The following is a 13,168-nucleotide window of genomic DNA, read 5'->3' as shown; positions in this document are numbered from 1 at the left end:
GAGCAAAATTTACACAAAACCAATAAAGTTTATTAGTTTGAACATTAAATACACTCAACAAAATATAAACACAACACTTTTGGTTTTTCTCCCATTTTGTATGAGATGAACTCAAAGATCTAAACCTTTTTTCCACATACACAATATCACCATTTCCCTCAAATATTGTTCACAAACCAGTCTAAATCTGTGATAGTGAGCACTTCTCCTTTGCTGAGATAATCCATCCCACCTCACAGGTGTGCCATACCACGATGCTGATTAGACACCATGATTAGTGCACAGGTGTGCCTTAGACTGTCCACAATAAAAGGCCACTCTGAAAGGTGCAGTTTTGTTTTATTGGGGGGGATACCAGTCAGTATCTGGTGTGACCACCATGTGCCTCATGCAATGCAACACATCTCCTTCGCATAGAGTTGATCAGGTTGTCAATTGTGGCCTGTGGAATGTTGGTCCACTCCTCTTCAATGGCTGTGCGAAGTTGCTGGATATTGGCAGAAACTGGTACACGCTGTCGTATACGCCGGTCCAGAGCATCCCAAACATGCTCAATGGGTGACATGTCCGGTGAGTATGCCGGCCATGCAAGAACTGGGACATTTTCAGCTTCCAAGAATTGTGTACAGATCCTTGCAACATGGGGCCGTGCATTATCCTGCTGCAACATGAGGTGATGTTCTTGGATGTATGGCACAACAATGGGCCTCAGGATCTCGTCACAGTATCTCTGTGCATTCAAAATGCCATCAATAAAATGCACCTGTGTTCTTCGTCCATAACAGACGCCTGGCCATACCATACCCCACCGCCACCATGGGCCACTCAATCCACAACATTGACATCAGAAAACCGCTCACCCACACGACGCCACACACGCTGTCTGCCATCTGCCCTGGACAGTGTGAACCGGGATTCAGAATACCTCTCCAACGTGCCAAACGCCAGCGAATGTGAGCATTTGCCCACTCAAGTCGGTTACGACGACGAACTGTAGTCAGGTCGAGACCCCAATGAGGACAGCGAGCATGCAGATGAGCTTCCCTGAGACAGTTTCTGACAAATCTTGCGACATCTGTGGCATTGTGCTGTGTGATAAAACTGCACCTTTCAGAGTGGCCTTTTATTGTGGACAGTCTAAGGCACACCTGTGCACTAATCATGGTGTCTAATCAGCATCTTGATATGGCACACCTGTGAGGTGGGATGGATTATCTCAGCAAAGGAGAAGTGCTCACTATCACAGATTTAGACTGGTTTGTGAACAATATTTGAGGGAAATGGTGATATTGTGTATGTGGAAAAGTTTTAGATCTTTGAGTTCATCTCCTACAAAATGGGAGCAAAACCAAAAGTGTTGCGTTTATATTTTTGTTGAGTATATGTTTTCTTTGTGGTGTATTCAATTGAATAAATGTTGAAGAGGATTTTCAAAGCATTGTATTCTTTGTGGTTTTTTTTTGTTTGTTTTTTTTTTTTTTTTTACATTTTACACAACGTCCCAACTTCATTGGAATTGTGGCTGTAACCGCATATCACATTTTTCACAATGCATGTCCCCTTCCATATTTATTTCAAAGGTCAATGATGACATGATAATGTGGCACCCAGTCTTAAAAGGAGAAGCATACACATGCTGGATTCAGTCTGAATATTTCACCTTATCGGATACTTTCAGTGACAGAAATTTTCCTATATGCACCCAGCTAATGCTTCCCTGCAGGTTGTGCCCTGGGCAACTAGGTAGGCTGCCTATGCCAAGAAATACTACTGTTCATGCAGAAATTGTTTTTTTGGTTTTTTTTTTTACATCTGGGAACCTTTGGGAAAATGATTAAAATGTTCATTCTGTTTGACCAATTGGAACAACTCATGGAAATCGTGATCATTACTGCAGGTTAGTCTGAGCTGCTTGACCCATTACATAATTCCAAATCCTCTATTATCATCAGTTTGTTACATTGATGACTATCAGAACGCAGTCCTCTCATAACATTAAGTCAAGTTAACGCACCCAATCTCAGGAGCATTTCCTCTGATGTGGGATTCCTTGGATCAGAGCTCCATGCCCTTCTTCAAACCAGTGTTTATCAGATTTAAAAAAAGAAAAAACAAACTGCAATTCTCTGAGGGCATACATGATGAAACACCATTAATGTCAGGTACGATGGAGTTCACCTACCGAATCAATGGGGGCTCGACACCTTCGAACATTTTAAACTCAAAGTGCATTCAAAGTGCCAGTTTTAGCTCGTTGTGCCAAGGTTGGGTGAAAGGTCTTGTGAGTGTTTGCAATAGACGAGAGGTTTGGGATGGAAGCAAGAGGGGAATATGGGCCAAAAGGTTATCTCAGAGGAGAGTTAATGTTAACAGGTTGCATAAGCTAATGGATGGAGGCAGACAAAAGGGTGAGAGAGACAAAGAGCCAGACATGGTTAGGCATTAAGAGATATCCATGAGGTTAGAGGGATATTAAATACATTTTACAACACAAGACTGCACAAGGATGGAAGCAAGTAGAGGGATGTTTATTCTCCCTAAGATCATGTTACTGTCTGTCTCTCTTTTAGCCCAAGGTCCTGATTAAGTCGTTTGTGTTTAAAGAAGAGGGAGCCTTTAATTCCTCTCCTTTCATGTAATTTAATTATGTGCTGACATTCTCCCACTTTCTTCCTTAGTAGGATAAAAGCAGCTTAAGCTTTTATGTGGAACTTTAATGACAGCATTGAGGAAACTTTATTTGCTGATTGCTTAGCCTTAAGTGTGTTTAGCCATGACACACTACTGCATTAAACACAGACTTGCATCCTGGATTCACACAGACTCGAAGCAGACGTCTATATTTATGTAGTCAACACAGGCACAGTAGATTGAGTTTATGGACTGAAATATGATTATTTATAATATCTGGCTATACCCGCCCACTGTGCGTAAACAAATGATGTCATACGCACAGCCCAAGAACTGTCCGTAGAGGAAAACATAAAAGGCGAGAAGTGTGTGTGTTGGTCCCAATATGGATATTCCAGATGATTTTCTCATGGATAGTACAACAATGAACAGTGCAGCCAAAGCAGCCAGCTTGATGAGGACCCACTGCCGAATTCGGAGAGCAGCGCACGCCAGCCGACACAACAAAAGTTAAAGTGAGCCAACTTTTTATGTATGCGTTACGTACATTACGTCTAACTCGGGCGAATATCTGTCATTTTGGGCGACTGGCCATGAACGTCAGGCCTCTGAAAATGCATACCACATGACAACAGCATGTTATTGTATTACATTATTTATGAATCGGATGAAGGATAATGAAATGCCTTGTAACACTCACAAATGTAAGAGCGGTGACAATTATGCCTTGTACCTTTAAAAAACAATATGACAGTAGGACATTATCAAGAAAAAATTTTCAAGATAACTGTAAATATGGTAAGCATGTTAAGAATAAGATATACAAAGCAAATAAATGTAATTTTGTAATTAGAAGCTTATATAAGGAAGATATACCGAGGCTGAACTTGACCAACTTTTTAATTCCATTGAATTATCAAAACTACTTTCTGATTTACCTGTTTATGCCACCAGTCCGTCAGATCTCACCACTATCCAATGTTTTCTAACTAGATGTTTTAAAAGATGTTACATTTCTCTTCATTATATTATTCTTTTTTCATTCATCATTTCTTGCTATTGTTAGTATGGCCAAAGCAAATGGTCACCCCTCTAAATCTCCAAAACTCAAGTCCAGATAACCTCGCGGAGCACATGTTTTAGGGCCCCTTCATACATAACATGATTGAGGCAGAATAGTGCACGGAGGAGTCAAATGCCACTCGTGAAAAATTGGACCTACCTCAAACACCTTGTACAGCTGTCATGACATCCATTCATGCACTCCAGTGACCGAAAGACAGTGAGTGACCTGCACATGCTCATTCGATCCCCCTCTCGGCAGGTGTCGGCCAAATTCCAGGTGTCACACACGAACATCCAACACCTCTCGCTGGACACTTAGGAAATGCGGGGCTATTCGCGCTTCTGTTATGAGAGTAGAGAGTACTCTCGTACTCTTATTTGTCAAAGTGCAACATGAGTGTGGCATCAACTAGCAACACACACACACAAATGGTTTGTAGAGTGTGTTGTCCCCCCCCCCCCCACACACACACACAACCACCATGAATCCAACATTGTCAGTTGTGGCTGAGGGCCCCAGCCCATTTCTGTCCAATGCAGTGCACTGCTGAAACAGCTGACTATTGTGTACTACAACTCAGCTAGTGAACACGCAGTGCACATGTATGGATGGGCACTCACGCCCTCATCACTTGCTGATAATTATGTACCAACACAATCACATGAGGACCAGCCAGCATCTGAGCGTGCAGCACGGTGTGAATCTGGCCAAGCAGGCTGTCACTTCCACCACATAAATCATAGTTTACATGAAAGACAGAAAGAGTGGAGATTAAATAAAACTAATAAGTGTAAAGGCGTGAATTTATTCATTTGTGATCGCATTGCTCATAGCTTTGCTGTGGACACACAGTGCCTGTCAGCTGACCGCCGACTGTCAGCTGGACGTGACTGTGCACGCAAGGTGTTACATTACAAACACAGACATCAGACAGATGCAGGACAAACAAGTAATAATACATACACAAAATGAAAGTCACAGTTTAAAGGTACAGAGACTGAGCCTGTTTTTCAGTGAGCTGACGAGGTCCCCAAACAAAGGTGTGCATATCCCCCTGCAACGTATAGCTGTTCAGATATCTGTGCTCACAAGTCACAGCTGGGGAACACCTGTACTGGCTTGTAGGATATGACCTGGCATAACTTTGCTGGGAGGCGTGGACGTCGGCATGCTGCCCTCATATGGAAGCACATTAAAACACACATCGCTTCAGCTAACCACCACGTCAGTGCACCACAACGCTGGTGAATATCGTGCCATGCCGGAAATCACCACAAGGTGTGTGTCACAGTATGATTTTTCCCACATTGTAATAATTAAAACACATATCACATTTGCAACGTGGAACACTGTGTGCTGGACACACCATGCCGGCTGATATTTTCATGACACAGGAGCTGACTCCTCATGAGATGGGAGCTGTCTCTTCATGACACGGGAGCCCGGCTGATGTCTTCATGAGAGGAGGGCATCAGGTAATTCATGAACAACATAAAAGGGTGAATATTAATTCATATCATTTCATTACTTCCTGGTGTACGACTAAGTGGAGTCTAAGTCCGCGCTTTATGACAGGAATAACGTATTATAAATTGTGATGTTTTTTAAATATTTTGCTCCGCTGCTGTTTGCGCGATAGTATCGTGCACATCTGTAAAACTGTGTGTCCCTCCCAACAGCAGGTGGAATGTTTCGTGGTTCCCCATTTCGTTTTTGGTTGGTGGATTTTCTTACGGTTTTCTGCTTCTTTCGCCCAGCGTCATGTTATGTTTGAAGGGGCCCTTAGGAAAGTACCTGAAGCAGCCTTCATACTTACACTCTCTGTCTCTGTCTCTCTCTGTCTCAAGATAAATGTGTGACTTCGGAGTTACATGGAACTTGAAATAAGGTTATATATGTCAATATTCCATTTTGAAATCCTAGGTCTGGTGGCCACTAAGTCCACTGCTGCTTGTTGCAAAGATATCTCAAACAGTGTTTGGCTGATAGTCAGGTGGACCTTCAATGAGGGGAAAGAAAATTTTGGTGGTAACTTGAATCAAGGATTTTTTCCACCAGTTTCTTTCCATCCATCCATCCATCCATCCATCCATCCATCCATCCATCCATCCATCCATCCATCCATCCATCCATCCAATTTCTTACGCTTATCCTAGGTCAGGTCGCGGGTGCAGCAGCTCAAGCAAAGCCGCCCAGACCTCCCGATCCACACACACCTCCCCCAGTTCCTCCGGGGGAACCCCGAGGCGTTCCCAAGCCAGCTGACAGACGTAGTCCCTCCAGCGTGATCTGGGTCTTCCCCGGGGCCTCCTCCCGATGGGACGTGCCCGGAACACCTCTCCAGCGAGAAGTCAAGGGGGCATCCGGAATAGATGCCCGGGCCACCTCAGCTGGCTCCTTTCGACGTGGAGGAGCAGCGGCTCGACTCCGACCTCCTCCCAAGTGACAGAGCTCCTCACCCTATCTCTAAGGGAGCGCCCAGCCACCCTGTGGAGGAAACTCATCTCGGCCACTTGTACTCACCATCTTGTTCTTTCGGTCATGAGCCAAATCTCATGATCATAGATGAGGGTCAGAACGTAGATCAATCGGTAAATTGAGAGCTTTGTCCCCCTGCTCAGCTCTCTCTTCACCACGATGGTCTGATACAACGACCGCATCACTGCAGACACTGCACCGATCCGTCTATCGATCTCACGCTCCATCCATCCCTCACTCGTGAACAAGACCCCGAGATACTTAAACTCCTACACCTGAGGCAAGGACGCCCCTCCGACCTGAAGAGGGCAAGGCACCTTTTTCCGGTCGAGAACTATGGCCTCGGATTTGGGGGTGCTGATCTTCATCCCGGACACTTCACACTCGGCTGCAAACTGCCCCAGTGCACGCTGAAGGTCCTGGTTTGACAAAGCCAACAGGACCACATCATCCGCAAACAGCAGAGATGAGATTCTGTGGTTCCCAAACCGGACCCCCTCTACACCCTGGCTGCACCTAGAAATTCTGTCCATAAAGGTAATGAACAGAACCGGTGACAAAGGGCAGCCCTGGCGGAGGCCAACGTGCACTGGAAACAGGTTTGACTTACTACCGGCAATGCGAACCAAGCTCCTGCTGCGGTTGTACAGGGACCAGATAGCCCTTAGCAAAGGACCCCGGACCCCGTACTCCCGGAGCACCCCCCACAGGGCGCCTCGAGGGACATGGTCAAACGCCTTCTCCAGATCCACAAAGCACATGCGGACTGGTTGGGCGAACTCCCATGAACCCTCGAGCACCCGATGGAGGGTGCAGAGCTGGTCCAGTGTGCCGCAACCAGGGCGAAATCCACATTGCTCCTCCTGAATCCGAGGTTCGATTATCGGTCGAATTCTCCTCTCCATCACCCTGGAATAGACCTTACCGGGGAGGCTGAGGAGTGTGATCCCCTATAGTTGGAACACACCCTCCGGTCCCCCTTCTTAAACAGAGGGACCACCACCCCGGTCTGCCAATCCAGGGGTACTGTCCCCGACCGCCACGCGATGTTGCAGAGACATGTCAACCAGGACAGTCTCACAACATCCAGAGACTTAAGGTACTCATGACGGATTTCGTCCACCCCAGGAGCCTTGCCACCAAGGAGCTTTCTGACCACCTCGGTGACTTCGGCCTGGGTGATGGACGAGTCCGCCTCTGAGTCCCCAGTCTCTGCTTCCTCTTCGGAAGATGTGACGATGGGATTGAGGAGATCCTCGAAGTATTCCTTCCACCGCCCAACAACATCCCGTCAGGGTTCGCCCAACACACCTGAAGGTCCTAAATTTTTCCCATTCTTTAAAAACAGATTACAGATGATTACAGATGATATTACCCCTTAGCCTATGTTAGGTATTGTTCACTTATGAAGCAGGTTTTAAAAAAGAAAAAGGAAAAGCTTCCAGTGGCCTCAGTCTTCTGGTCTCAAAATTGATACCCTGAAAAGTTCAAGATTAATAGTCCTTTATGCAGAATGTGAGGGGCTAACTGACAGACATAGAAGGACAGATTACAAATGTGACAAGGGGTTGCTTTCAAGTTCTATCAAGCAGGGTAAATTGGAAAATAAATTCCTTAATTACAACAGCAAGAAATGCATTTCTAGAATAATTAGGGTGACATCAACATCCAATTATAAACAGTAATCACTTATTTAAACCCACATTCATGGTATGCTTTGTAACAGTAATACTCATGATTTCACACAACAAAAATAATTATTCTGTCCCCATCACAAAGTAAGTTTTCAGACATTCATCAAAATATTGTGAAGAATCGGCTTAACGGCCCTCAGCAAAAATGCATTGTGAGAATCAGCTGTGTAAACAATGTTGAATCAGCAGAAATATCTTTAATTAGGGTGAGGAAAATGGTTATGCTCACACAAACAAAGAAGCGATTAATCACCTCATTGGCAGTCTGTAAGACAAAGCCTCTAGGTGAAGGAGAAAGACAGTGAATCAAAAGGACAGGAAGACAATGACTAAGGCAGTCAAAGAGACAGGCAAGAAAAAGTGTTAAAAAATATCTGGGAACCAGAAATACAGAACAAAAAAGTACAGTTTGGTATAATGCTGCTGCATTTGTTTATGTTATATTGTACAACATTTATCATCATCAGAGAGAAGTTACTGAACTGCTTTGACTTAACAGAGCAGACGTTCTCTTCAGATAAACGCAACATTTTATTGGGTATAACACCAACGTAACACATTACACTCTCTCACCAAATACAATCACTTTTGTCAACCACAAAAAGATGTGACAAACACACACACAACCTCAAACCTTAAAAAAGAAATTACATTTATGCCTTTGAATCTACACACACATCAAGGCCCCTATTTTGATGGTGAAGAACACAATAAGTGGGTTCACATGGACCCTAATTAGCCGTTAATACGAGCGCAGCAACACGCAGCGGCAAGAAGCTCGCTCATGGTACAGGGAGTCCCAAACAGGAAGTGCCAAATTTTGACTCCACAGTGAAGCTAGAAATGTCAAATGTCAAACACTTCCTGGATTGACAGACGCAATCTCGCAGGAGCTCACTGGCAATTTCACACTGAATCAGGAAGTGCTAAATTTTCAGTCCACAGCGAAACAGGAAATGTCAAATGTTGAACACTTCCTGGATCCCATGAGACAAGATCTCATGGGATATCGCAGGAATTTAGTGGCAAGTTGAGACTGAAACAGGAAATGCCAAATTTGGAGTCCACAAGAAATATGTTTGCCTCAGATTTGAACTGAACACATCGTTTGAACCACAGACTAATAATGTCAGCAAAGTTATATTGGTGAGTAAACAACCGTATTTTATGTCAGAAATGAGGTTGCCATATGTGTGTATATATATATATATATATATATATATATATATATATATATATATATATATATATATATATATATATATATATATATATATATATGTTTCTCCAGTGACATTAAATGAGCAGGCAGCTGTTGATTCATGAGATATAGCGTGAAGACGCTCAGGCTCTGAGTGACACACCAGTGACACAACTTTTGACAAATAAATCTAAAGGTATCTTCCTTAAACTGAAAGCAGATCTCTACAACTTGATATAAATTAATTAAAAATATAAAATACAGCTTCCTGATTTAGTGGTGTATGAGGATCTTCTTAAAAAGAAGACCTGATAGTTCAGCTACAATTTGCCAGAAAGTACATCTGAAATACAAGCCTAGAGTTCATGTTTTGGTGAGAGAAACTTTTGTATTTCTTCATAATTGACTATGACTATGAGTTCTAGGATAGGCTCCAGCCCCCATGACCCTTAATTGGAGTGAGCAGATATGGATGGATTTTCTGTAATATGCATGAACAAGCAGCCGCTGTCATCGAGTGAGAGCTGAGGGGGAGGAAGAGGCTCATGTAAAAAACAAAAAAACAAAAACAACAACAAAATGATGCAGTTCTGCTGCTCTCTTTATGTGCTGCAGTTGAAGCAAAAATAAGTAAGCAAGGAAATAAATAAATAAGTAACATGTGTGTTAAAACTGTGAGCAAGCAGCAGAGACAGCTTCATGTGCATGTCAAAATAGCCAATCTGGTTGTTTTGTGCAACTCATAAACACATGAAACTTAATGATCAATTTTATTACTGTGACGTAAACGATTTGAATGCCAAAGTGCACAGTATAAGTGCATTTAAGGTGTGATTTTAGTGCACAAATTGTACTGGTAATATCTTTTTTTCATGAGACCTATAGCAATGTCACAGCTGCTACTCGGACTTAGGGCCCAGTCACACGGCACACGACGACAGTTGGACAAAGGATAAAAAGTCACAAATCATCAAGAAAAGGTGGACAAAAGATCCTGCACCTTTCCCATTACCAAAAAGCCTGCGAAACAAGAGCAATGAAAGGAACAATTCAAAACCGAAACTAACAAAAGAAAAATTAAGCGAACGTCGACCTCAGTGCTTTAAAGGAAATCAAAGTGAAACATTCACTATGATATGACCGAAAGCGGGTATAAAACCCACCACAGAACAGCCTTGTCCTCATGTCTGCAGTACTGGCAGGTGCGGGATTTTGTGTGTCTTGAAAACAAGAACGTGTGCACACGCAGCCCAGCCACAAATGGTTGAAACGTGTGTAAATAGTTCAAGTAGTTAACAAAACGTTCTTAATGCTATTGGTTCTATACAAAAACATTGCTTTTTCTTCCCCAACATGGACGATTCCTTAGTGATGCAAGGATGTTTCGTTCAGCTCACTGATGCTTTAGTTATTGATTCATTCAAATATCGTCAACCTTCAACATGAGGAGGTTGAACAAAGTTGGATAAAAGTCAAACGAGACACTAACCTTAAGAAAACTCAGCAAACGATAAGAAACCGTCAAGAAAAAAAGCAAAATGAAATACAGACAAATTGAGGTTGCCATCAGTATTCATTCATAATTTTCAACCATTGAAAAATTCTGACACAGCGCAAGCTGCAGGAATGAAGCTGGATGAAGGTTAAATGATGACTCAGAAAGTCAATGAAAGTCCAGATTTCTTGTTTCATTTGGGCTTCATTGTCCTTCGTTAGTGCCATGTGACCGAGGCTTTGGGCTGCCCCCTCCTGCTCCAAGAGTGGTATAAGCAGAGTTTTAACACAGCTGTTTTTCTTTTTTTGTGGAATTAGTCAGGCTTCTCTCTCTCAGTCTGGATAAATCAAGGCTTTTAAGTTGTAAAACTGCAAACAGCTTTATTATTGAACAGATTAGAAAAAAATTTGTGAAAATTTGAGGCCTGAGATGGAACAAGTAAAATAGTTTTAGACACATTGTTAATACTACAGTGTGTTCGATTTATGCTGCATTCACAAGTTGGCTGTAAGCAGCAGAAGGTAAACCAGAAGTTCCATTTTGAATGAGTTGTCGACTGAAAAATTCTGCCACCTCTGGCTGTGAGCACAGCAACTGTGCACTGCGAGAGCACTTGCCGTCAAAAGTTAAGATACTACAGAGTGAAGAGTTAAAACAAACCAGATGTTGTTTTGTCTTTAACGAGGGAAATGACAGGCAGCGAGAGTCATCCCATTTTAATCAGGTCCATTTTTACATTTAATTTGTGTGAGATTGCAGAGGGAAAGTATAACCTCACAAAAAGTTAACTTTCTAAACTATTGTCAGAGCAGCACTTACTATTTCAATATAATACTGTGCTAAATGTTAAAACTGTATCTGTCAGTGAAGAATATTATTGTCCATGTTGTTAACGCTAAAAAAAATGACTTCCCCTCACATCATCAACTATAGTCTGCCAGTGCTTTTTCACTTACTTCACTTAAGCCTGTCCGGTCCTTGCAGAGCATAGGCTACCAACGAGCTCTCTCCAATTCCTTCTAACCCTTGACATCCAAACCATGGTTTGCTATGGATTCCTCTTCATTTTTCTGTAATCTTCTGGTTCTGCTACAAAATCCAAAAAAAAAATGTGGATGTGTATTCCTTTTGAGCTACTAAATCACTACAGCAGTGTAACATGGTGGGCACCATGAGTAGGCCCGCCCTCATGTAGATATGAGGGGATCATTCTATACTTATGACAAAAAAATCTACTTTTATACTAATGAAAAAAAGATGGTTGTGATTTCTGTATTCCATTTCTGCTGATGAACGCCCCTAAATCATCCACACTGTAGCTTTAAAGGGTCAGAGTCTTTTGTTTTCAGTTTTTTAAGCTGAAAAGTATTTTCACTTTTCTTTTTTTTAAATTGCTAGAAGGTGTATTGTAGCCAGAGACCTTGAATGGGATGTGCACTCTTTAAAATCTGTAAAACCACTCATTTCCCTCCACAGTGTTTTACAGTGTGAACTGTGAAATTGTGACAAAACAAATATCTTCAAGAATTAGTAAATACTGCATGTCACAATTTTAATACACAGTACTGACTCCAACTTTTCATTTGGTGACTGTTGTATGAACAGTCTCTATCTCTACTGCCTCTACTGGTGGTTGGCTCTCACTGCGGTATTGTATCACTTCCTGTTCCGGAGCACAGCTGTGTTTTGCTGTATCTGTTAGCTGTTTAATCTGTGCAGTTAGATTGATCTAGTTATCTAGATAACAATTTGTTTCACAGTATAATCTTCACGTGCCTTAATTAAAGCACTCCCTCTGCTGAATCACCTCTAAATTATTTACACATTATTCACTTTGTGTGTTTTTAGGAATCCGCTAGCTTAGCACAGCTACTAGCTCTTAGCCAGTTTAGCATGGCGGCTTCTCCTGTCTCTCCCGCACTTTTCTGCTCTGGGTGTGAAATGTTTAGTTATTCCTCGGCCTCCTTTAGCAGTAATGGTACTTGTAATAAGTTAGCTTATTCGTAGCTTTGGAGGCCAGGCTGGGCGAACTGGAGACTCGGCTCCGCACCTTGGAAAATCCTACAGCTAGCCAGGCCCCTGTAGTCGGTGCGGACCAAGGTAGCTTAGCCGCCGTTAGTTCCCCTCCAGCAGATCCCGAGCAGCCGCAAAAGCAGGCCGACTGGGTGACTGTGAGGAGGAAGCGTAGTCCTAAACAGAAGCCCCGTGTACACCGCCAACCCGTTCACATCTCTAATCGTTTTTCCCCACTCGGCGACACACCCGCCGATGGAACAAACTCTGGTTATTGGTGACTCTGGTTTGAGAAATGTGAAGTTAGCGACACCAGCAACCATAGTCAAATGTCTTCCGGGGGCCAGAGCAGGTGACATTGAAGGAAATTTGAAACTGCTGGCTAAGGCTAAGCGTAAATTTGGTAAGATTGTAATTCACGTCGGCAGTAATGACACCCGGTTACGCCAATCAGAGGTCACTAAAATGAATATTGAATCGTGTGTAACTTTGCAAAAACAATGTCGGACTCTGTAGTTTTCTCTGGGCCCCTCCCCAGTCAGACCGGGAGTGACATGTTTAGCCGCATGTTCTCCCTGAATTGCTGGCTG

The sequence above is a fragment of the Thalassophryne amazonica genome, chromosome 4 (genome assembly GCF_902500255.1).
Source record: "Thalassophryne amazonica chromosome 4, fThaAma1.1, whole genome shotgun sequence".
Classification (NCBI taxonomy): Eukaryota; Metazoa; Chordata; class Actinopteri; order Batrachoidiformes; family Batrachoididae; genus Thalassophryne; species Thalassophryne amazonica.
The sequence above is the reverse complement of the archived record's forward strand: the minus strand, read 5'-3'. Positions refer to the sequence as shown.